Below are 27,647 nucleotides of genomic sequence, written 5' to 3' on the forward strand. Positions count from 1 at the left end.
ATGGTTTTTCCCAACCCATATCATGATGGTAAGCACAATGAGCAAAGAAGATCTTGATTTGAGTCCTGGCTTTGCCACTTACCAAGAGACCTCTGACAAGTAATCTAATCTCTCTGAAACTTGATTTCTTCATCTGCAAAATGTAACGATAAGACCTACTTTACTGAACCAGCCGTGGTTCTGGATTGCAAACAACAGATTCCACTCCTAGTTAATTTAACCAGAAAGGGGGTTTATTAGAAGGAATTGGATAGTTCAGAGACTCACTGGGCAGGCTAGCACGCACATAGGGAAGGTCTGCTTAGGACACCACCAGGTGCTGCCGTCCTTGACTCAATGCTACTACAATTTCATGAATAATTTCTAATTGGCTCTGAGACTTTGCAGTCATTCTCTCCAGAGTCAGTGTTTCAGGCTGAGCATTTAACTGGCTGCAGTAAAACATACTGCATGCTCCTCACTGCTTGAGGTTAGGGAGAGGGCCATTTAAAACACCTTTAAGTAAGGCCCCTGAAAGCCCTTTAAAGGGTAAAACCCTATGCTTCGGGGTTCTCCATTCTGGCTGTAAGTAAGATTACACAGGGAGCTTTTACAAGATCAGAATCTCAAGGGTGGAGAAAGGGAAGTCTTCATTTTGGATATGCTCTATGATCCTTAATCTCACTGAATCTGAGAACTACTGTCCCAGAGAAACAGCTGGTCCTTCTCCGTATTGAAAAAGGTTTGGTGAGGTCAGAGAAACTCTTTTCCTTCTACTCTTCCTGAGACAAGATATGAGTGTTTTGAAAACTAATCCTCACTGCGTAATGCAAATAACAGCCTGATATCATAAATCCAAAAAAAGAAATCATTTTACAGTGCCCCTTTGTCTGGTGATAGATCAAGTCTAGTCATAGATGAGAATGACCGTCATGACTTCAGAAATACACGTTTGCCTCTGATGTTTAACCTTTATCTCTGTTTTCCTTTCCTGGTTAATTTGCCCAAACCATATTTTGGGGATCTGATAGAGATTGCTCTACCTTCAGGGAAGCTTGGCTACCTGAAAGGAGCTCTGAGCCTCTTAAGGAAGAAAGCAATTCTCCCTTCCAGAACCAACTATGCCCTCAGGTGCCTCCAGAATCTCAGGGTTGGAGGTGCTGCCAAGATGAACTCAACCTCTTTCTAAAGACACCACAGGCCTGGGATGAGTTTCTAAGTGGACGATACTGACCCATATACCTGGGGTCATTGTGAGTATATACTAGGGCATTATACATGTGTAAGACTTACTTTAGTGGATATGATTACATGACATCAAATTGAAGCGGTAAAGATAGAACGAAAACTGTCAAAAATCCAGAATAGTGAAATTACAAGCACCAGACGAGTAAAACGGTATTCAGTAAGAGCTGATTGTGTAGACGTGAACAGTTTGCAAATTGGGAACTTTCAAATACAAAACAGACACAAAGCTCAGAGGCACGAGGTTATAGGATAGTTTACAGAGTGAAAATGAGGAAGTTGTTTAACCTTGACAGGGACTGGTTATTACCCTGGGGTTTCCAGACAGTAGGCGATTGGTGAGAAGTGATTATTTTATGTCATTTTTAGGAAGCCAATCTGAGCTTCTATTATGATTATCAGACACATTTATAAGAAATAATCTAAGTTTCACTTATGTTCATGAATAAGCTAGATTTAGTTTTGCTTACTTGGCTCAAGGAATTCTCAAGTTTGGTCTCCATTTTGTATTTACCTTAGGAGAACAAAAGGAGTGGGATGTTCTTCTGGAAGTATTTCTCTTAAACCATAGTACGGTAAACAGATAAATTGTCCTTCTCTATGTTAAGAAAATGTATTTCTACTGAAGTACTTAAGACTAGCCATCTCAAATCAGTACATTCTTTCCTCTGAGAGTTACTGAGGAAGCACTGGCAAATCGTTTGTTTAGATTTTTCCCCTGCTACTCCAGGCAGACCAAAATCTACCTTTACCAAATCCCATCCCTAGTATGATTCATGTTAGAATTAATAATAATAATAAAAATGCTCATCTTCAATTATTTTCCTCTTAGCCTTAGATTGTGATTTCCCTAAGGAATTTGAAAGCATGCTTTATCTCCTCAAAAATATTTATCATCAGATTTGTTCAGAGGAAGATTGCTTTAGGGGAGTATTTCCACAAGTAGCTAATTCCAGGCATTTCATGTTGACTCTCTTAACTTTAGATTGCAGATAGATTTACTTAGATTTAGATATAAATTTTCCTGAGTATTACTGAATTTTAGGGGTACCATTATTTGGGTCTTTTTGCTTCAGGTAAATTGTCTTATGATTGTAGTTTTGAAAACTTTTTTTCATTATAAAAGGACTATGCTTTTGTTGTGGAAAACTTGGGGAAGAGAAAAGATTCAGGAAGCAAGTTAACTACTAACTCCATCATTAACAAAAAAAACAACAGCCCATACTTAATATTTAGGGTGAATTTCTCTCTTTTTTTTCTTAATTGAGACAATGTTACATATTCAATTTTATATTCTGATGATTTCAACTGCTAGGAAAAGTTGTAAAAGATTTTGAAAAGGAGGCAAGAAAAGGAAAGAAAAAGATGATCTCTTAGCGTCCTGTTTACTACACTTCTCCATTGAGAAGTAGTGATGCAGATTATTCTGGCCCATAGATATGGAAATTTCTTTGGTGGGTGGAGGGATAAGATTTCCAAATCCCTAAGTAGATAAAGTCAGTGTTGTATCTATTTGTAAATTCATTAAAGTGTTCCTGATTGACCTAGTCCTGTGGGAATCTTTGAATTCTTGTTTAAACTGGGTTTAATACCTTACCGGTTCCCTCGTTAATTACTGAGTGAAATTCAATCTGTGATGAATGTTCTCTTTATATTTATGTGAGTGTCATGATTTTATCTTTTAAAAAAATTATCCTAACACAACATTGTATCATACATATTTTTCCATTAACATCTATGAGTAGACATTTTAATGACTATGACATGCCATCATGTGAATTTAAGACATTTTCTTCCTTCCCTTTCTGCTGTCCAAATGTTCTTGACTGTTGCCACGTTTTCAATATTTACACCGTTTACAATTTTTCCCTTAAAAAATAAAAGAATGTAATGAACATCTTTGTACCCAAATCCTTGTCCACATTTAAAGTTTTCCTTAGGATAGATTGCTAGGAATAGATCTACTGAGCTGAAGGGTATTAATACTTGCAAGTCTCTTGACAGATACTGCCAAATTGCCTTCTTGTAAGAGATGCTTCTACCAGCAATGGTAAGACTACTCATTAAACCCTCACCAACATTTAACATTATCGCTAAAGAGTTTTGGGAAGTAAGTAACACATGGTTATCTTGTTTTAGTTTAAAATATTTTTAGGGGCGCCTGGCTGGCTCAGTCGGTAGAGCACGTGACTTTTGATCTCAAGGTTTTAAGTTCAAATCCCACTTTGGGTGTAGAGATTACTTAAAAATAAAATCTTAAAGTAATAATTTTTAAATTTTATTATTAATTTATTTAAGATTTTATTTATTTGAGAGAGCACAGAGGGAGAGGGAGTGGGAGTGGGAGAAACAGGCTCTCCGCTGAGCGGAGAGCCCCGTGTGAGGCTCTATCCCAGCACCCTGAGATCATGACCTGAGCAGAAGGCAGACGCTTAACTGACTGAACCACCCAGGCGCCCCTAAATTTTATTTTTAATTGTGGTAAAAACACATAAAATTTCCCATCTTATCCATTATTATTGAAGGATTTCTTCTCCTTTAGTGCCTGTGGTTCTTGGTCATACTGCTTTGAAGAATGAAGAAGTAGACCAGAGAGGTGGGCAGCAAAGCAAAGTTTATAGAGCGATAGTAAAGTTTATTGAATGATAGAGTACAAAGCTCCTGAAGAGGGAGGGGACCCAAGAGAGTTGCCACCAGAGTTTCTAAGTCTAAGGGTTTTTATGGGCTTGTTGGTGGGCTGTTTTAATCTGATTAAACCACTCCTCTACTTTCTGTTTCTATGGATTTGACTACTTTATTTTTTTTTAAAGATTTTATTTATTTATTTGACAGAGATAGAGACAGCCAGCGAGAGAGGGAACACAAGCAGGGGGAGTGGGAGAGGAAGAAGCAGGCTCATAGCGGAGGAGCCTGATGTGGGGCTCGATCCCATAACGCCAGGATCACGCCCTGAGCCGAAGGCAGACGCTTATCTGCTGTGCCACCCAGGCGCCCCTGGATTTGACTACTTTAGATAAGTCATGGAATCATTCAGTATTTGTCTTTTTATGACTGGCCTATTTCACTCGGCATAATGTCCTCAAGCTTCACGCTTGTTGTAGCATGGCAGGATTTCCTTCCTTCTTAAGGCTGAATATCCTACAGTTTGTTTATCCGTTCAGCTATCAGTATGTATTTGGGTGGCTTCCACCTCTTCGCTATTGTGAATAATGTTGCTATTAAACATGGGTGTGCAAATGTCTTTTTGAGACCCTACTTGCAATTCTTTTGGTTGTATATCCAATAGTGCGATTGCTGGATGATGTGGTCGTTCCATTTCTGATTTTTTGAGGAACTGCTATACCATTTTCCATAGTGGCTGCATCATTTTTCAATCCCACCAATATTTCATAATGGAGCCAATTTCTCCCTATCCCTGGAAACACTTTTTTTTTTTTTAGCAGCCATCTTAACGAGTATGAGGTGGTATTTCATTGTGGTTTTGATTTGCATTTCTTTAATGATTAGTGATGTTGAGCACCTTTCCATATGCTTGTTGGCCATTTGTATATTATTGGAGAAAGATCTATTTAAGTCCTTTGCCCAGTTTTAAACTGAGTTATTTGTTTTTGTTGTTGAGTTGTAGGAGCTCTACTTATATGCTGGATATTAACACTTTGCTAGATACATGATTTGGAAATATTTTCTCCTAATCTGTAGGTTGCCTTTTCAACTCTGTTGATTGTATCCTTTGAGGCACAGATGTTTTAAGTTGGATGTAGTTCTTTTTTTTTTAATTTAAAAAATTTATTTGAGAGAGAGAGAAAGACAGAGATAGCGACAGAAATAGTGAGAGAGAGCACAAGTTGGGAGGGAGGGAGAAGCAGGCTCCCCACCAAGCAGGGAGCCCATGGGGCTCAACCCCAGGACTCTGGGATCATGACCTGAGCTGAAGGCAGCTGCTCAACTGACAGAGCCACCCAGGCCCCCAGATGTAGTTCTGTTCAGACAAACAGTATCTTATTTTATCTCTATATACTTCTCCTATGAGGTTGAATTACTTCAGTGTTGACACTGGTGTCACATTTTACCCAAATGTTGGGTTCTAAAAGTTAACTGATGGGGCGCCTGGTTGGCACAGCAGTTAAACGTCTGCCTTCGGCTCAGGGCGTGATCCTGGCGTTCTGGGATCGAGCCCCACATCAGGCTCTTCTGCTATGAGCCTGCTTCTTCCTCTCCCACTCCCCCTGCTTGTGTTCCCTCTCTCGCTGGCTGTCTCTATCTCTGTCAAATAAATAAATAAAATCTTAAAAAATAAATAAATAAAAAAAATAAAATAAAAGTTAACTGATAAGGCAAAAAGACAATATTCTGTTCTATTCTATACCAGTCAATTTTTTAAAAAAATACTTATTGCCCTGTAAATTGATCTCACAACCCACTAATGGATCATAACCCGTAGTTTGAAAACACTGTCTTAAATCATCCATAAAATATTAATAGTATTTTCTGTAGCTGATATTATCAGTTCCTCTTACTTGTTATCGGTGTTTCTCTGTGAGTCATAATTAATTCTACAGTTTGTTTTTTAAAAACAAAGCCATGCCAAGTCTGCATTGCCTGTGACACATTGTCATTGCGGGGAATAATAGAGTTGAATCACCTTTCTCTCTTTTTTCTTGAGCATTTGCAATTGGGTATGCATAAACCAAACCTAACTGTGATTTGAACCTACTGAATTGGCTACTCCTAATTCCAAACATAGAAATCATACTTTGCATCTTTTGATCATTTAATCTATTGGAGACATCTAGGTTTTTCTTATCCCTTTTGAGACTGAGTATCAATACAGACAACAGTCAGACCACATGTGACCATAGAATTCTGTCCCACAACGTCTGCAGCAGCCAGTCCAGGCCACCAAACCACAACCTCTGTAGTAACCCTACCACAACATTAGGACTTGGTCAATGACCGTCACTTTCCCCATTTTTTGCTTCCTCCCCCCAATTTCCAACTCAGGATCAGCCAGAGAAAACCAAATATGCCCCCTAAACTAATCACATGAGACGCCCTGTGTCTAGTTAGCCTGCATCCACATTCTCTGTGCCCAGAATCTCCAATCAAAGCACATCTGAAATCCGTCCCCCTCCCCCCACTGGGCCACAAGGCTTTCTCATCCCCTGCGGCTTCGAGTCTCTGCCCAAAGCATGTGCTGGTGGTGACTCCCTTGTTCAGGAAGCTCTGAGTTCTTACGGGAGTAGGTCTTTATTTCCACACTACATTTGTTGCAAGTTCTTTCCACACTTCGTTGCTTATCTTTAACTCTTTATGATGTTGTGATTTTGTTTATGATGATTTTAACGTATATGATTTAAATTTTTATGTCATTAGACCACTTGAGCTCCTCAGGAGTAAGACTTGCCGCCCGCTCTTTTGCTTGACAAATCCTTCCGGGAAGCTGGTGGGATGAATCCGCATGCAACTTCTGCTCCTCCCTCAATCCCGACAAAGACAAGAAGGGGAAAATAAGGGCATAATCTCCCCCTCCCCCAGGAAAAGGTCAAAGAGAATGGATGAGCCCTCTTCTCCAGTCCAGCTGTTTCTCTTTCTTGCTCCCTCCTAGGATCCTAACAGCCAGGATTCTGTTTTCAAGGCAGAAGATCGGAAGCGTCTTGCCTGAGTAATAATAACAATAATAGCAAATGTTTATTTAGTGCTTACTATGTGCCAGACATTGTTTTATATACATTAACTCATTTAATCCTCACCTTAACTCCAAGGTAGGCATAGTATCATGCACATTTTACAGATACAGAAACTGAGGCACAGAGAAGTTAGGAATTTAGCAAATGAGTGGTAGATCTTGTATTTGAACCTAAGTAGTCTGGCCTCAATTGCTTTACTGCCTCTTTTTTAGAGAAGACCTAAAAATACTGACATCAAGAGTTTCCCACAAAACAGCCCACCCAGATCGCCCCATAATGAAACCCCTTATTGAAAACTCTCCTCACTTACAGGACTTCTAATCATTTTCTTATTGCTCCTCTCTTAGATATGAGCAGACAGGGAAAACCCCAAACTTTTCTTTTCCTTCTCTTTTGTTTTAATCAACTTTGATATATAATTTGAATAAAATAAGATGAACCTATATGAAGTGTACAGTTTGATGAGTTTTAACAAACATATGTATCAATGTAACCACCAGTACAATTTATAAAACATTTCCATCCATCCAGAAAGTTCCATTGTGCCTCCTTTCACTTCCCACATGAATTCTCATCCTTAGAGAACCACTTTATTTTTTAAAATTTTAATTCCAGTGTAGTTAACATACAGTGTTGTATTCGATTCAGGTGTACAATATAGTGATTCAACAGTTCCATACAGAGAACCACTAAAGTTTTTTTTTCACATAAATTAGTTTTGCCTTTTGTAGAACTTCATATAGATGGAATCGCCCAGTGTGCAGCCTTTTGTGGGGTTTCAGCACACACCTTCCATTTGTTGCATGTTTTAGAAGTTCATTCTTTTTTGTTATGAAGAGTTGATGGATACTTGGGACATTTCCAGTTGTTTTTCACCCAAGAAGAATAGTTAGTACAAATAACCTTAACATACCAATATAAAAGTTACTGTAAAGAATGGATTATTTGGTCCATAACATTATGGAGTGCGTTCTAGAAAGCACCTAGCTCATTATGATCCATTATTTTATTTGAGATGTTAGAGTAATTTAGATTCTTCTAATCCTAAATCCAGTGGTAAATACAAGTATTAATTTTAAAAAATTGTCATAAAATACTTAACTGCAGAGCTAGCCGTGAGGACAGCAGCCAGCTTCCTCAGAGTGACGGCTCTGTTCTACTGCATGGCACTGGGCAGAGGAAGTATCCTCTGGTCCCCTGGGTCCTTGAAGAACCAGCTTCCTACTAGCAGCTGGGGTGAGGGCGATCCTGGTATCCTTGGCTTGCTGCCAGAGGTAGCACCTCTGCCGTGTGAGTAGAGGCTCAATGCAAAAAGGGAGCCCCAAGCTCTTGTCCACACTCACCTGGAGTTTCTCTTCTGCAACGCAGAGCTGGGAATGATAAGGAAGCCTGATGGCCTGCCCTTCCTGGGGAGATACCATAGTCTTTGCCTGGGAGCTGGGGGGTGGGGAGGAGAGAGGAGCTGCACCCACCTGGAGGGAAGCTTCCATGCACTGTCAACATTTAGCAGAGGTTTGCGGATAAATGTTTATTTGCTGTCTGCCCTGAGGACAATTTTCAGAGAGTTTAAATGCTTTTTTCTCTTTTCTTAACTTCCACCAGTTAGGATTGTTTCGCTGGAGGGTAGGTCCTCAGATTTCCTCCTGCCACCATTCTGGAAGTATCTCTCGTTATAAATGGCTCTTTTGCACCTTGCTTTTTCTCATTTAACGATTATCTTGGAAATCATTTCGTTTCAGTGCACTGAGATCTTCCTCATTTTATTTACAGTGGACGAAGCAGTTCATTTCGCGGATGCATCGTGGTTTGTTCAAACACTCTTGTGTATGGGGGAGTTTAGGCTGTTCCAGTATCTTGCAATCACAAGTGATACAGCAATGGACACCTTTGTCCTCATGTAGGGTCATCCTGGTGGAGGTGAATGTTCAGGGGACACTCCCAGAGTGGCAGTGCTGGGCCAAAAGGTAAACACATGTACTTTGTCAGATATTGCCAAATTCCTTCCTAAAAGGTTGTACTGATTTTGATTTTTTTTTTTTTAAATAAGATTTACTTATTTGAGAGAGAGAGTGCGAGAGAGCATGAGCCAGGGGGTGGGGGTGGGAGGGGTAGAAGGGCAGAAGGAGAGGGAGAAGCAGATTCCCCACTGAGCAGAGAACCAGCCTTGGGGCTCCATCCAAGGACCCTGGGATCATGACGTGAGCCGAAGGCAGATGCTTAACCAACTGAGCCACCCAGGCGCTCCCTGATTTTGATTTCTACCAGCAATCTATGACAGTACCTGTTTCTCCACAGCCTTACCAACAGAATGTACTGTCAAGTTGGGTTTTTTCCCCCAATTTTTGCCAATCCGATCAGTGAGAAATGGTTTATCAGTGTAGTTTCAATTCTCATTTCTCTAATTATGAGTGAGATTGAACATCTTTACATATTTTAAAGACCATTTTTACACTTTTATGTGAATTGTCTGTTCATATCTTTCCCTTCATTTTTTCTATTGAGTTTTTGGCCTTTTTTTCTTCAATTTCAGAGTTTAAAAATAAACTGGTGATAATAGCCCTTTATCAGTCACGTATGTTGCAAATATTTTCTCCTAGTTTATCGGTTACCTTTTTACTTTGTGGTATTGTTTTTGCCCTTCAAAAATTATTTTTACATAGTCAAATTTATCAATCTTTTCTTTTATTACGCTTGGATCTTGAGTTTGAAAGCTTTTCCCTATTTTTCAAAAGTTTGCTTGATGCCACCTCACTTTGACAACAGCCCTACGTTACTACCTGTTTTTACCAAGCGAAAGAGATCTGAAGAGGATTTTTGCTTCTATGAAGAAAGGTGAAAGGCAAAAACATCATTCAGTGTTTGTCTTGCAACGAGCAGTCCTGGAGGCAGTTTGCACCCCAAACAGAGAGCGCAGCCCCAGCACGCTTCCTCCCCCGGCAGAGCACTGGGCATCTCGCATCAAGCTGCAAGAGCTCCGTGTCTGTGAGTATCTGTGCTTTATCTCCAGCTATTTTGTGCATCAGAAAGCCTAGGAGAGGTTGTTTTTTGGGTCTGGTCATGCTCGAAATTTTTTACATATCATGGTACGTGTTTCTTTGATTTATGCTATTTTGGCTTACAAAAGATTTCATAGGAGCATTCTACTTTCAGAAATGGGGAAAACTGTAATTGGATTAAAAAAGAATTTACCCATATTTTCTTCTAGTAACTTACTGGTTTTTTTTCTTTTTCTTTCTTTCTTTCTTTCTTTCTTTCTTTCTTTCTTTCTTTCTTTCTTCCTTTCTTTTTTTCCCATTTAGATCTCTGATCAGTTTGGAGTTTATTCTTGTGCATGGAATGAGGTACAGATATAATTTTATCTTTTTCAAAAAGGCTACTCATTTGCCTCATATATATATATATATATATTTTAAGATTTTATTTATTTATTCGACAGAGATAGAGACTGCCAGCGAGAGAGGGAACACAAGCAGGGGGAGTGGGAGAGGAAGAAGCAGGCTCACAGCAGAGGAGCCTGATGTGGGGCCCCATCCCATAACGCCAGGATCACGCCCTGAGCCGAAGGCAGACGCTCAACCGCTGTGCCACCCAGGCGCCCCTTGCCTCTCTTATATACCTGAGTGATTTCAGTTGCCACATTTGTTGTATACAAATGTCCTTATCTACTAGGGTTTATTTCTGGGGTTTGTATTCAATTTCACTGTCAGGCTATTTATACATCAGTACCAATTGCTTTAATTATAGAGGCTTTATTGCACGTTTTAATGTTTGGTAGGATTAGGTCCTCACTGTACTTCTTTTTCACCATTTTTTTGACGATTTGTATTTGTTTTTCCATATGAATTTTATCAATAACTGTTGGTATTTTTATTGGGATTATATTAACTTTATAAATTAACTTAGGAAGGATTTATACCTTTGTACTGTGTCCTATCTAAACATAGAAAATGTTTCATCATTCAATCGAGTCTATTTTTGTATCCTTCAGAAATATTGTAAAGTTTTATTCTATGTTTTTTACATTTCTTGTTCAATTTACTTACTTAATCTTTTGCTACTGTCATTGGGGTTTTCTTTGCTATTATATCCTCTAAGTGGTTATTATTAATGCATATGAAGGCTCTTGATTTGTGTGTGTTAATTTTATATCTTATTATCTTTCAGAGTTCTTTTACTGTTTGAGTTAGTTTTATCCTTGATTCTCAAGGGTTTACCAGATATAATATCATGTCATCTGCAATATAGATATTTTTACTTTTTCTTCACCAATTCTTCTATCTCAACATTTTTCCCAAGGAAAATGCACATTTTATCTAGGTTTTCAGAATTTATTTGCATAGAGCTTTGCAAATTAATCTCATGATTTTTAAAATTTCTTCTGTTTCCCTGGTATGTCTCCCATCGTTTTTATTTTGTACGTCTGTGCTTTCTCCCTTATTTCTTGATCAAGTCAGAGAGTGGTTTGTCTATCTTGTTAAATTATTGAGGAAACCAGGATTTTGATATATTAATTAAAGTTACTGCTTTTCTATCCCTTGACTCTTTAATTTTCTACTCTTACTTTATTATTTTCTACCTTAGGCTTTCTTTTGGTTCACTTTGTTGTTCTTTTCCTGTTTATCCCCCCTGGTTTTTTGAGCTAAGAATTTAATTAATTTATTTTCATTCTTTTGTTTTTAACTGACAAAAGTGTTTTGTTGTACTGTGAACTTACCTTTGATCATTGTTGTAATGTATCCCATAGATTATGATATGTAGTGCTTTCATTAATCATGTTTTAGAAATTCCATAATTAAAAGTTTACATTTCCTCTTTTTAAAAATTAAGATATAATTTATGATATTATGGCATACATTATATATTATGGTATATAATTTAAGATATTATGGCACACAACATAATGATTATATATATTTCACCACATAAATTTCACATAAATGATCACCGCAATACATTTAGTTAACACCCATCACCACACAGTTACAAAACAATTTTTTTCATGTTTCATTTCCTCTTAAACTGAAATTTGTTTAATATGCAACTTAAAGAATTTATAAATTTCAACACTTAAGGATTCTTAAAATTTTTTTAGTTAACATTTTCTAGTTTCATTGTATCGTGATCAGAGAGCGTTGTCCATAAAATGTCCACTTGATAGAGCTTACTGAAGTTTTTCTCATGACATTTTTAAGATTTTTTTTTGACATATGTCCACATGAGCATAGGTTTTAACGGCCTCTTCTAACCCCTACCCGTTGCCTCTGAGACAATCAATCAACTTTTCCCCTTCTACTTTTCTTCTTGTCCCACCTTGCGGTTGCATTATTTCTGCTTTGTCACAATGTCGTACACTTGTACGGTGGTCTTCTACCCTCGCTTCCACCTTTGTTTTAGTTTTTGATCTGCAATGATCTAGACGAAAATACTCATCATCAGCCCTTTGTGTTTTTTTGTGTTTGTGCATGTATATATGTATATATGTAATCTCTGCACCCAACATGGGGCTTAAGCTCAGGACCCTGAGATCAAGAGTCACATGCTCGACGGACTGAGCCGGCCAGGTTCTCCACCACCAGCCCTTTGTTAAAATTTTCCAAGTCATCTCTTGGTTGGATGAAGCTTAACCTCTAAAAGATTCCTCAAAAAAGGTCCTAAATTCCTGAAAAACGTTTGTCTTGATACTTGAAAAACTGGCTGCCATGGATCACACTTTTTTTTCCATTCAGTTTCTAGAAAATACCACTCCCTTTTTGCCTTGCTTTGTGTGCTGCTTTGGAGAAGTCTAATGCTCATCTCATTCTTTTGCATTTGCAAATTATGTCCTTTTGTGTCTGGAGGCTTTCAGAATGTTTTTCTTTATCTTTACAATCTGATAGTTTTGCCAAGATATGTCTCAGAGTCCATCATTTTACGTTAATTTTCTCAGGTAGTTGGCAGATCTTTTCAGTATGTAGATTCAGGTCGTTGTTATTTCTGAAAATGTTTTTTGAGTGGATTATAGTTTTACATGTTAGTTCTGTTCCATTGCTTTGTTTTCTTCTTCAAAGACTCCAACTGTATAAATTATGTTCCTTTGTATTTCTTATATTTCTACCCTTCTCCTTTTTTTCTTCTTTATCTTATTTTTGTTTTCATATTGTTTTCCTGTCTTCCTTTCCAGCCTGGCTTTTCTTTTGTTTCTTTGTTTTCTTAAGTACAGCCCCCCTCGACTGTTGTAGGAACCAGAGCAGTCGGGCAGCTATCACCCAGGTCCCGGTCCAGCATCCCAGACAACCCTTCATTCCACTATCAGTCAATACTTCCATCAGTCAATCCTCCCCCTTCAAAGGCAACCGCTTTTCTGACTTCTGTCCCTTTTAGTCCTGCTCTTTCTTGGTATTCATCTAACGAAATCAGAGTATGTGAACTTTTGTGTCTGGCTTCATTTATTCAACATTATGTATATGAGGTTCAATGTATACAGCACTACATATATAATGTTTTATTTTATTGCTGACAACAAATATTCCCTGAACACCTGTTGTGTGCTGGGCTTTGTAACAACAACAATCTTGAACAACGGCTGCAGCTAATTGTGTGCTCTTTCTGATGCCCAGCATGGGTGGCATTCTCTACACAGGAAAATATAGAACCAGACACCGGGAATGCTTTTTATCACCACCCCTGCAGGCTTGCTGATGCTAGACAAATAGCCACCGGGATGGTGCCTGGGTCAGAAGGGAAACTGCCTTTTAATTATGCATCCTGTAAAACAGGGTTTCAAGACTGTTGTTGCCTCAGAATCACCTGAAAGGCTTATCTAAAACACAGTTTGTGGGGAGAACACCGAAGCGTCCAGCCTGATTTATTCTGGAGGTTTACATTTTTTTCTTGGGTCTCACGAAGCATTTGCATGCACCCTACGCTCTATACACTAGTCCTTCAGCTGCGTAACTCATAGCTCATTTGGCACTGGGCACCCTGAGGAGCCCTTAAAGGCTGCACGAATTTTACAGTAACAATTAGGAATGGACTAATTCCAGAAAATATTTAAAGTGAAAGTCCCTCCCAATCCATGAACCAAAATTCTATCCTTTCTAAGAAAAATGAAATGGTTCTTAAAATTGGCTAAGTTTATAACTTTCGGAGGAGAATTATGATTTAGCCAGCGTGAAAAGGACCCGTCCACAGACAGGGAGACGCTACAGCTGGACAGGGGGCTACTTTACCAGAACTAGCCCAGCAGTACACAGTGCCACCTAGTGGTTACACTGCACCAGAACGCTCGCTCTTCTGCAAGCCTGTGACCGCAGAGAAAGGGCTGGACAAAAGGGGGAAGAACCCCTTTGGAATGATCAGGGGCATGCACCCTATGCCCCTGGTGGCTCAGTCAGTTAAGCGTCTGCCTTCCGCTCAGGTCATGATCTCAGGGTTCTGGAATGGAGCCTCGAGTCAGGCTCCCTGCTCAGCGGGGAACCTGCTTCTCCCTCTGCTCTTCCCCACCTTGTGCTCTCTTTATTTCTCTCTCTCAAGTAAATAAATAAAATCTTAAAAAAAAAAAAAAAAAGAACCCCTTTGGAACGATCTATAACAAAGTCCAGTGGCAACTGCTACACATTCCCAACCTGTGTGTTTTCTGAGGTCTTGCTTCTCTTAGCTTAGAGTTTCCTCTTCTGTAAGATAAGGGCAACCAGGTGAACTTGAGGTTCCCTTTCTGGACAGTGTTTCTTTATGTGGATCAAAATCCCCTCTTAAAGCTTCCCGGGATACTTCCTCTTTCTCTGCTTGTAAGTAAAGAAGAAAATAAAACAAAGACTTTATTTTGAGGTGAGGATTTTGCTCTTAGTGAATTCATGCTGTTGCAGAGTACTTAAGTATAAGACTCATTTGGCAGAAGCGTAGACAGCATAATGAGGTTCTAAAGCAGCACGTTCAGGAAAAATATGAGAATGTTATTTTTTTTTCCTGCTAATTTTTCCCCTTGAATTGTGAAGATTACACTATAGCATATTTGGAAAGGGGAAGGAGGAGCCTTGCTCCTGTCACCCAGCCCTGAGAGTGGGCTTCCACGTGCTACAGCTGCTGGTTTATGTTGTTTCACACCTCATTCAGGTGTTATCTTCTGCGGCTGGTGAAAAAATATCATTTGCTTGGAAACATAGTCAATGAAGCAAAAAAAGTAAGGTGTGAAAATGCAATTGACTAATTGATTACTTAAAATGGTTCCTTTGTCAGAGTGATCAGAGAGCTCAGTGCCCAACAGCGTTAGATATTAGCAGTGTTTTCCATTTTTGCCATCCCGTGAGGAACAATGATAATGTTGGTTAAGTGTGTGTGTGTGTGTGTGTGTTTTGTACTACGTCCGAGGATGAACATTTCATAAGTTAATTGGCTGTTTATAGATCTCTACCAATTTTTATTCCTATCTTTAGCCCATTTTTCTACTAGCTTTTTTTTTTAAGATTTTATTTTTTTTAAGGAACCTCTACACCCAACGTGGGGCTTGAACTTACAACCCCGAGATCAAGCGTTGCATGCTCTACAGCAGGAGCCAGCCAGGCATCCCTCTATTAGCTTTTTATATATTTTTTTCTTACTAATTTGAAGGAGTTATTTATATATTAGTGGTATTACTTGCTATATCTTGCAAGTTTCTCACTCTATTCATTTCTCTTTCGGCTTTGTTTATGTAATTAAATGTTTATGTGGTTGAGTACAACAATTTTCTCTTTATGGCTTCTCAGTTTCCAGTCTTTTTTTAAAAGTGCCAAACTTATCTTGAGGTTGAACAAATGTTATCTTTTATTTTTTCCTATTTTAATAGGAACTAGTTCTATTTTTTGTCTTTCTGTATTAATCTCTGTGAAATTTATTGTTGTCTATAATGTGAGACAAGGTTCTAACTTTATTTTGTTCCAGATGGAGAGCCACTCCATCCCCCACCTTTTTCAGAGAGTGTATAAATTACCACAACCTTTTGGCAAGTAATCTGGTCATAGCTACTTAAATTTAAAATGCACATACCCTTTCAGAAAAAAAATCAATGAAACTAAGAGTTGTTTTTTTGAAAAAGTAGACAAATTGATACACTTAGCTAGACTAACAAAGAAAAAGACTAAATAAGAAATGAAAGAAGAGATATTGCAACAGATGCTACAGAAATAAAAAGAATCATAAGAGGGACGCCTGGGTGGCTCAGTTGGTTAAGTATCTCACTTGATTTCAGCTCTGGTGGTGATCTCAGGGTCATGGGGTCGAGCCCTATGTTGGGCTCTGTGCTCGGCACAGTCTGCTTGTCCCACTCCCTCTGCTTCTCTCCCCTTCCCCACCCCCGCCCTGTGTGTGCTCTTTCTCAAATAAATAAATTAATTAGATCTTTTTTAAAAAATAAAAAGATGGGGCCCCTGTGTGGCTCAGTCGGTTAAGCATCTGCCTTTGGCTCAGGTCATGATCCTGGGGTCCTGGGGTCGAGTCCCACATCGGGCTTGCTGCTGAGCAGGGAACCTGCTTCTCCCTCTACCTCTGCCCCTCCACCTGCTTGTGCTCTCTCTCTGTTAAATAAATAAATAAAATCTTTAAAAATATATAAATACATAAAAATAATCATAAGAGATGACTATGAGCAATAACAAAGCAAATATACAACAAAGTGGATAGCCTAGAAGCAATGGATAAATTCCTGGAAATGTGCAAGCCACCAAGACTGAATCATGAAGAAATAGAAAGTCTGAACAGATTCAGTAATAAAAAAAACCTTCAAACAAACAAAGCTCAGTATCAGATGGCTTCACTGGTGAATTCTACCAAACATTTAAAGAAGAATTAATGCCAACTTTCAAACTCCTCTAAAAACTTGAAGGGGGGGGGACACATTTCCAAACTCATTCTATGAGGCTAGACTTACCCTGATACCAAAGCCAGACAAAGACACCATAAGAAAACCATAGGCCAATATCAACTGGTGAATGTAAATGTAAAAATCCCCAACAAAATACTAGCAAACTGAATCTAACAGCACATTAAAAGGATCAGACACCATGACTAAGTGAAATCTATCCCTGAAATGCAAGGATGGTTTAGCGTATGAAAATCCATTAAAGTGATGCATCAAATTAAGAAGATAAGGGATAAAAAGTATATGATCATCTCAATGCAGAGAAAGCATTTGACAAAGTTCAACATCCTTTCATGATAAGAACACTCAACATAGAAATGGAAGGAAAGTGCTTTAATGTAATAAAGGCCAAATATGAAAACTCCACAGCTACCATCATACTTGGCCATGAAAAACTGAAAGCTTTTCGTCTAAGATCAAGAACAAGGCAAGGATGCCCATTCTTGCAACCTCTTTTTAACATGATACTGAAAGTTCTCGTAGAGCAATTAGGCAAGGAAAAAAAAAGGCATCCAATCACAAAAGACCACAAATAGCTATATCAACCTTGAGAAAGAAGAACAAAACTGGAGGCAATACATTATCTGATACAAAATACATTATAAAACTATAGTAATCAAAATAATATAGTACTGGCATAAAGATAGACACATAGACCAATGGAATAGACAAGAGAGCCCAGAAATAAATCAATGCATATAAGGTCGAGTGATCTTTGACAGGTGGCAAGAGTACACAATGGGGAAAGGACAGTCTCTTCAGCAAATGGTATTGGGAAAACTAGATGTCCACATGCAAAAAAGTGAAATTAAACCCTCATACCATACACAAACATCAATTCAAATTAAATGGAAGACCTGAAGCTGCAAAAATCCCGGAAGAAAACGCAAGGTAAAAACGTCGTGAAATTGGTCCCGGCAATGATTTCATAGATGTGACACCAAAAGCACAGGCAACAAAAGCAAAAATAGATTACGTCATACTGAAAAGCTTCTGCACGGCAAAGGAAACAACAATCTATGGAATGGGAGTAAATATCTGTGAGCCATACATCAGATAAGGGAATAATCTCCAAAATATATAAGGAACTACTACAACTCAATAACAACAACAACAACAACGACAAACTAATAACTCAAGTAAAAAAAAAAATGGGCTAAGGACTTGCATAGACATTTCTCAAAGAAAGCATACAGATGGCCAATGGGTATGTGAAAAAATGCTCACTGTCACTAATCATCAGGGAAACGCAAATCAAAACCATAAGAGATCACCTCATACTTGTTAGGATGGCTATTATCAACCCCCCCAAAACAAACAAACAAAAACCCCCAAAAGACAACAAGTGTTGGTGAAGATGTAGAGAAATTGGAACCCTTGTACACTATTGTTTGAAATGCAAAATGGTGCAGCTGCTATGGAAAACAGTATGGAGGTTCCTTAAAAAATTAAAACTGGAACTATCTTATGATCCAGCAATCCCACTACTGGGTATTTATCCAAAAGAATTAAAATCAGGATCTTGAAGAGCTCATGTTCTTTGCAGCACTATTCATAGTAGCCAAGATTAGAAACAGTCTAAATATCCATCAGTGGATGAATGGATAAGGAAAACGTGGTATATATATACAATGGAATATTACAAAGGAAATCCTGCCGTATGCGACAACACTGATGAATCTTCAGGGCAATGTGCTAAATAAAATAAGGCTGTCACAGAAAGACAAATACTACGTGATTTCACTTATGATGAAGCATCATAAATTAGATGCTCATATTTAGATGAGGCATCTAAAATAATCAAACTCATAGAAGTAAAAAATAGAATGGTGGTTGTCAGGGTCTGGGGTAGGAAAGGTGGGATGTTACTAGACAACAGGCATCAAGTTTCAGTTAAGGAAGATGAATAAGTTCTGGAGATCTACTGTATATCTTTGCACCTATATTCAACAGTACCGTATTGAACACTTAAAAATATGCTAAGAGGGTAGATCTCATGTTAAGTGTTCTTACTTCAATAAAATTAAAAGTAAATGAATAAATAAAATGCAACAATCTTCTAGAAATGTATTTTATAAAAATAAAAGCAGTAGTATATAACAATCTATATATGAGGATATATATTGTATCATTTCTTTTACAATGCTAAAAAATATGGAGTCGTGAAGAATGTACGGGGAAAATGTTAGAATAAATTATGGTAAATCCATACTATGAAATGTTCTGAGGTTCTTTTTTTCCCTTCTTTTTCTTCTTCATTTTTTTTTTTTAACATAGGCTTTATGCCCAATGTGGGGCTTGAACTCATGACCCCAAGATAAGGAGTTGCATGTTCTATCAACAGAGCCAGCCAGGTGCCCATGAAGTTACTTTAAAGAATGCTGTTGATCTCTATATGTATTGACTTAGAAATATGTCAAGTACATGAGGTATTGTTATATGCAAAAAGCAAATCACATCATTTTTAAAGCACTTTTTATACATGTACATAGAATAAAAAACCATAAAAGAATATGCATCATAAGGTTATCATTGGTTTCCTTGAGGAGAGAGAATTGGAAAAAGGTCAGAATGTAGGGGGTGAAGATTATGAATTTTTATTTTATAGAGGTATTTTTTGAAATATGACAAATCCAGTAAATCACATTGCTAACTGGTTAATTATCCATAGTAGAGAACTTGTTGAGCCTTTGGAGAGTAAAGGGATCGTTGCCCATGTTTTCCCTTCAAGAAGGCCAAAGGGAGACAGGAGAGATGTCTCCAGGCACTGAAAGGTCGATAGGTTTGAGGAGGAACAGGTGTGTAAGCTGTCAGAGTAGAACTAGAAAAAGTGGACAGGAATTTCAGGAGGCTGATTTCAGCAAGGCATAATAAAAATTTCTAATCACCAGAAGTGTCCAAAAATTGCATTTGATCTTGGCCAAAAGAATGAGAAGCAATAGAAGTGTCCCCAAATGGAAGCAGCTGTCACATGGAGTTTAAGTTTTCCATTGCTAGAGATTTTCAAGTTGAGGCTAGGTGACATTCTGTCATGTGTGCTATAGAAGAAATTTTTAAATTCGACTGGGGGAGTTGACTAGATAATTTTGAATATCTTTCTAGTGCTAGAATGCTATGATTTTGTCACCTGGGAAAGCTTTATTAAAAAATAATATTATAAGTGCCTGATAACTCAGAAATGACTCTCATAGGTACACAAAATGCTAGATACAGAAGGTGATTGAAAAAAAAAAGAAGGTGATTTGTTAATGGTAGATGTGACATTTTGAAAAAGTGAGGAAAAGATTGATTAAATAGTAAATAGTGATGGGATACTTGGAAACTAAGGAGAATATATAATTGGGTTCCTTCCTCACTCTTTACCAACATATTCCATACAGATCAAAGTTTTAATTGTTAAAAAAAAGTTGAGTCAGAAAATAATGGGTGTGGGGGTACCTGGGTGGCTCAGTCAGTGAGGCGTCTGCCTTCGGCTCAGGTCGTGATCTAAACCCAGCAAACTCTGAAACTGAGGTGAAATTGAGAGTCTGGGGAGACCAGGGCAATGAGAGGCCACTGAACAGAGTACTGGGGAGGAAAGAGCTGCAAAGAGAGGGGACTCTGGGCGTAGGCAGAAAGGCCCTTTGAATACTGGGTTGGGTACTGCTCAGTGCAGACGGGTGAGGAAACTAACTCCCCGCCTGAGGCAGGAAGAGAACGCCTGAAATGATTAGACGGAAGAGAGCCGGCTGCTCACACAGGCCAGGAATAGTGTCTGTTCCAGCCGCCAGACTGGGAAACTGCAAGATTCACAGGGCTTTGGGTAGTGTAGGTAAAAGGGTCTTGCCCTCTAGCTGGAATACTTAGCTCTAGACTGAGCAATGTTCCAGAACTACCTAACGAATCTTTTTTTTTTTTAAAGATTTTATTTTTTATTTGTCAGAGAGAGAGAGAGAGAGAGAGAGAGAGATACAAGCAGGGGTAGAGGCAGGCAGAGGGAGTAGCAGGCTCCCTGTGGAGCCGGATGTGGGACTCAATCCCAGGACCCTGGGATCATAACCTGAGCTGAAGGCAGATGCTTAACTGACTGAGCCACCCAGACGTCCCAAGAACTACCTATCAAATCTTAAAAGCAAGATCTGAAAAGACTGAAGTATTTCCAAGTGACTCAGGTAAGCCTCAGAACAAACCTCAAGAATATTTATAGTCGTACGAAAAAATATTCAGCATCCAACAAGGTAAGATACACAGTGTCTGGCATCCAAAAATGTTGCCAGGCATGCAGAAAACTTGGAACAGAAAACCTATAATGAGAAGTTAAATCGACCAGTTGGAACTAACTCAAACTGACACAGATGTTAGGAAGGACATTAAGGCAGCTATAACTGTATTCTATATGTTCACAAAATTAAATATATACATATTCCAGACACTGGATTCTTATTAGTTATATGATTCGCAAATATCTCCTTCCATTCTGTGGGTAGTCTTTTTTACTTTCATGATGGTGTCCTTTGAACCACAAATGTTTCTAATTTTGGTCATGCCCAATATTTTTGCTCATGCTTTTGGTATCATATCTAAGAAATCATTGCCTAATCCAAAGTCATGAAAGTTTACATTCCTATTTTCTTCTAAGAGTCTTGTAACTTTGTATCTTTGATCTACATTGAGTTAAATTTTGTATATGGTATGAAGTAGGGGTCTAGCTGCATCCTTATATAGGTGGATGTCCAGTTGTCTCAGCACCATTTGTTGAAAAGACTATTCTTTCCTCAATGCATTGTTCTGGCACCCTTGTTGAAAATTGATTGTCCATAGATGTGAGAGCTCTTTTTCTGAACTCCCAATTTTATTCCCTTGATTTATATGTATATCCTTATGTTTGTACCACATTGTCTTGATTATTGTAGTTTTGTAGTAAGGTTTAAAATCAGGAAGTATGAGTCCTCCCAATTTGTCTTTTTTCTTAAGATTGAAAATTAGGGTTGGGGGGCTCGTGAAATTTCATATGGACTTTAGGGTTAGCTTGTCAATTTCTGCAGAGAAGCCAACTGGGAATTGGATAGAGATTGCATTGGATCTACAGATCAATTTGGAGATTATTGCCATCTTTACAATGTTAAGTTTCTGGTCTATGAACATGAGATACCTTTCCATTTATTTAGGTCTTTAATTTTTTTTTAAAGATTTTATTTATTTATTTATTTGTCAGAGAGAGAACGCACAAGCAGGGGTAGAGGCAGGCAGAGAGGCAGAGGGAGAAGCAGGCTCCCCACTGAGCAAGGAGCCTGATGCAGGACTCAATCCCAGGACCCTGAGATCATGACCTGAGCTGAAACCAAGAGTCAGCGCTCAACCAACTGAGCCATGGTGCCCCTTATCTTCTACTTTTTATCTGTATAACACAAAAGCCAGCCTCTTGGAAATCCCCAATTTACCAGTTTTACAGGCACAATTATTTGTTTTTATTCTGTGTCTCTTCCTAGCTCCCTCCTGCACTTCTGCCTCATGGTTGCTCCTAGAACATTTTCATGGGCCATTTCTTCTCTGGAAGTCTCCAGCCTCCCACCCTTTTGCCCACCTTTCCCTCTCTGACCTCACTGCTCATCTCCACCAGCTTCTGTCCATTGCTCTCTCTTCCCCCTTCACTTGCCCTACAACATTAAAACTTCATCTTTCTTTATTGGAAGAACAATGCTGTATTACCCATCTCACTCTAACCCGGGCCAGCCCTGAGCTCTAGATTGCTATGACCACCAGGGTCTAGAAAGTGTGTGGCAAAGCAAAGACAGCTCACTTTCTGAGGATTCCTGCCTCCAGATTCTTAAAGCAACAACTTTCTCTCCCTCCTCCCTGGGCGTAGTTCTCAGAGTTGCGATAACAGCTTATGTACACACCAGTTTGTGTTCTACTTTCCTTTGATGTTAGTTCATCAAATGTACACACATATCAATTTGATTTTTTGTAAGTCGTTTTCTCATCATGAGTCTTAGCTTTAAAAACTGTATAATTCCCTCATGTAGGGATGACATAATTGACAATATTTTCTCTAGTTTTGAACATTTAAGACATTTCCACATTTTCGTTGGGGGGAAATTTGTCATAAAATACTTTTAAATAATTAAATCTCTGTGTCAAATTATTTTCTATAATTAAACCCCTGGGAATATGCAGAATGGGGAACAACTAGTTTATGTTTTTATTACCCTTGATATAACCCTGGTTTGTTTTTTTGGCTTGGGAAAAATTGTTATAAGATGTTTTAAGATAAATTTCTTAAAGTTCTTTTTCTTTCAAATTATTTTCCTAAAAACAAACTCACCAAAATGTGCAGAATAGGGGAAGAAGAGGAATTTACTCACTTTATTTTTATTGCCCTTAATATATATTATCACATTTTATACAATATGACTCTAGTAATGTTATCTGATTTCAAGACTTGCTATAAAGTTATAGTAACAAAGACAATGTGGCATTGGCTTAGAGACAGACAAGTCAGTGAACAGAATAGAGAGTCCAGACTTCCACATATATGGACAATTGAATTTTGATAAAGGTGCAAGAACAATTCATTGGAGAAAGGATATTCTTTTCAACAAATGTTGCTAAGACACCTTGAATATCTTCACGAAAAAAAGGAACCTCAAATTTTATTTCCCATCATACAAAAATTAACTCCAAATGTATCATAGATCAAAATGTAAAACCTATAGTTATTAAGCTTCTAGAGGAAAACATAGGAGAAACACTTGTAACCTTGGGGTTAGGCAATGATTTCTTAGAAATGACACCAAAAGCACAGCCATGAAAGAACAAATAGATAAATGTGGACTTCATTAACATGTAAAATCTCTGCTCTTAGTAAGAGATAGTTAAGAGAATGAAAACATAAGTCATAGATTAGGAAGAAATGCCCTTTTAAAAAGATATTTATATATGTGTGTAGGTATGTATGTATGTATGTAAGTAAGTAAGCTGTACTTCCAGCATGGGGTTTGAACTCACAATCTTGAGATCAAGAGTTCCATGCTCTCCCAACTGAGCCACCCAGGCACCCCTAGGAGGAAATACTTTTAAATCAAATATCTGATAAGGGACTTGTGCCCAGAATATATAAAGAACTCTCAAAACTTGAGCCCAGAAATAAACCCACAATTATATAGTCAATCAATCTTTGACAAAGGAGGCAAGAATATGCATTGGGAAAAAGTCTCTTCAACAAATAGTGTTGGGAAAACTGGACGGCTACATGCAAAAGAATGAAACTGGACCACTTCCTTATACCATACACAAAAATAGACTCAAAATGAATCAAGGACCTAAATTTGAGACCTGAAACCATAAAAATCCTAGAAGAGAGCACAGTAATTTTTTTTTTACATCAGCTGCAGCAACATTTTTCTAGATATGTCTCTTGAGGCAAGGGAAATAAAAGCAAAAATAAACTATTGGGACTACATCAAAATAGACATTTGCACAGAAAAGAAAACAATCAACATAAAAGACAAGCTATGGAATGGGAAAAGAAGATATTTGCAGATGACATATCCAATAAAGGGTTAGTATCCAAAATAGATAAAGAACTTAACACCAAAACGCACAAATAATCCAATTAAAAATGGGCAGAGGACATGAACAGACATTTCTCCAAAACATACAGATGGCCATCAGACACATGAAGAGATGTTCAACATCACTAATCATCAGGGAAATGCAAATCAAAACCACAATGAGGTATCATGTCATACTTTTCGGAATGGCTAAATTCAGAAACATAAGAGTGTTGGGAAGAATATGGAGAAAAGGAACCCTCTTGCAGCATCATGGGAATGCAAACTAGAGGCAGCCACTATGGAAAACAGTATGGAAGATCCTCAAACAATTAAAATAGAACTACCATATGGTCCAGTAAATCCACTATGGGGTATTTACCCAAAGAATGTGAAAACACTAATTCAAACAGATATATACATCCCTATGTTTATTACAGCATTATTTACAGTAGCTGAATTATGGAAGCAACCCGAGTGTCCATTGATAGATGGGTAAAGAAGAGGTGATGTATATATACAATGGAATATTACTCAGCTGTTAAAAAGAATGAAATCTTGTCATTTGCAAGAACATGGATGGAGCTAGGTAGTATAATGCTAAGTGAATAAGTCACTCAGAGAAAAACAAATACCATATGATTTCACTCATATGTGGAATTTAAGAAACAAAACAAATGAACAAAGAAAAAAATGAGACAATCAAGAAACAGACTCTTAACGGTAGAGAACAAACTGATGGTTGCCAGAGGAGAGGTGGGTGGGGGGGATGGGTGAAATAGGTGAAGGGGCAAAAAGAAACTCTGAGGGTTCATTATCTGGGTTGTGGTGATGATTTCACAGTTACAGCTATGTGGCAAAACTTATCAAACTATTTCCTTTAAATAAAGTTATTTCTTTAAATGGGTGGGATGCTTTCTCTATATTTTTATACTATCTCCTAACAAAAACAAGTATTATATGTATTTAAACATTACTAATTATTTCTAATATGTTGGAGAAATAGCATCAACAAGGACAATAAACTTCTCTCTTAGTTTCAATATTTTTGGAAATTCAGATCTCTGGAAAGTTTAAACATGTATGTATGTATGTATGTATGTATGTATTTGGCTCCATGCCAGCATGAAGCCCAACGTGGGCCTCGAGTTCATGACCCTGAGATCAAGACTTGGGCTGAGATCCAGAGTTGGCTGCTTAATCAACTGAACCACCCAGGTGCCTTGAACAGTTTAAACTTTTAGTAGTTAGTCTTTCAAAACCTGGATCTGAGCACTGGTACTGCTCCTTGTTAGCTCTAATGTTGAGCAAGTCATTTATCTTTTGTGTGACTCAATTCCATCATTGGTATCAAGAGGTAGTAAGGTCCACCTCCTAGGACTGGTTTGAGGATCAAAGATAACATATTCGAATGTTCTTTACACCCTATTAATGGCAAATCACGTGTAAAGGTTTTGTAAGTGTCATCACCAGATGACCTAGTTCACACCTTAGGCCTTGAGAGATTAGATCAGAATGAAGATAATTCCTTTTTCATTTTTTAATGGGGGGTGAGGGAGTTGCAGAGAAGTCGGAGTAGGATGCAACCGTGAGGTGAGATTTCAATGCCGATGACACCCATCACTCTCATAAACTGGTGGTTCCAGCAACCTAGTTTCACCTATTTAAATATGACATCCTCTCAACTTTTGTTGGACTCTACCCCCACCCCCAGCACCCTTGACAACCACGAGCCCCAAAGAAAAACTCTATAGATAACCTTGGTTTGTTTTCCAGGCCAGAGATAAAATTTGACAAAATAGAAATTTGCACAGAGTTTTTTTTTGTCCCTGAATGAAACAGAACTTATGTCTATTTTATAGTTTAGTGTGGTAGCAAGTGTTTCTACGTCTCTGTAATAGTCAGTGTGCGGTTCTCCCAGTCTCAGCATCAGCTGGGGACTTGTTAGAAATGCAGATTCTCGTATCCTATCCTAGACCTATGAATTAGCAACTTTGAGGATAGGGCCCGTCAGTTTGCGGTTCAACAATCTCTCCAGGTGATTCTGATGCAGAATACAGTTGGAAGATCACTTCTGTAATCCATACTGTTAAATCCTACACACTGACTGCCAGTTTACTAGTTAGGGATAAATTAATAACTTTTAACTGATGGCCTTTTCTGGAAACATTTCCAAAGATATTTTTTAGTTTGCGACAAGATCGAGTTACATTTAATTTCTATCTGTGGAGTGGTTTATGAGTTATTGGACACATCTGGCATTAAATTTTGCCATTGGAATTCGGGAAGTTACTTTGACTATAGCATTGTGGAAGTCATTTGGACAATCAAATTTTGAAAATGGCATCCTATTCTTAACAACTTGAAGAATTCAAAAAAGCTCTCAGAGTCACCTTCCTTAAACTTAGAAAGGACTTGTACATTGAAGGACTGGTTTGCTCTAATTTTGCACAATAAACTTGGAGTACGAAGTGGTCATTGTATTAAGTCAAGTAAGACAATCTCCATGTGAATTAAAACTAAGCACAAATTTTCAAGTTCAATGATGCCCTTTTTACCTGTTTTCTATTACCTAGGGCATCATTTGTTTATTTACCAAACAGAATAGGCCAGACTCCGTTGGGCAAGGGAGAGAGAGGGAGAGGAAGGCTGATAAAGAGCCTCCAAGACTTCGATGCCACTGTGAGAGGCCGCATGTCTTGCCAGGCCCTCCATGATGTTGGTCACAGGGCCCACCTCGCCTGTCCCTGGGCGCTCAGGTTAAAGTCTGCAGTAATGCTAACGCTGGTTACCACTTGAAGTGGGCTGACAGTCCCCAAGGGTCCCAGATGTCGGTCTGACTCCACTCAGGGCTTTTGTTTGGGACAAACTGCTTGTTAAAGAGGTTACAAAGTGTGAAGCCAATTTACCTTGTACATGTCAAGTACATTTTCCTGACCCAAACAAGCTGCATTGCTTTCAACTAACTGTAACCCCCGATGAAGGTAACCACCGGGGGGGGGGGGGGACATTTCCAGTTTGAAACTACGGTTCCCACTGTGCACAACATGGTGCCTCCTAGCATGAATGTTTGCTGGGGATCTGGCACCCCAACAGCGCCAAGACAGGTGAAATATGTCTAAGTTTACCGAGAGACCATTCAACTGACTGTACCAGCTGGACTTCCATTGAGATATTCAAGGATGTTGTTTGGGGGTTAAATAAACTATTCACTGTCCTTTTGACTTGTGATGGTCCATTGAATATTAAAGCCGCAGAACACATTTGCAGAACAAAGAGGACTTCCAGAATAATGTTGAAGACTTCATTAAACCTTATGGCAGAAGATAG

The 27,647-nt window shown here is 38.4% G+C and overlaps 1 pseudogene; it reads left to right on the forward strand.

Moving 5' to 3' along the window:
* LOC148109785 (NEDD8-conjugating enzyme UBE2F-like) lies at positions 1-27,647 on the forward strand (annotated as a pseudogene).

This window comes from Ursus americanus, chromosome 6 (genome assembly GCF_024610735.1).
Source record: "Ursus americanus isolate L20-20 chromosome 6, mUrsAme1.1.p, whole genome shotgun sequence".
In the NCBI taxonomy this organism is placed as follows: Eukaryota; Metazoa; Chordata; class Mammalia; order Carnivora; family Ursidae; genus Ursus; species Ursus americanus.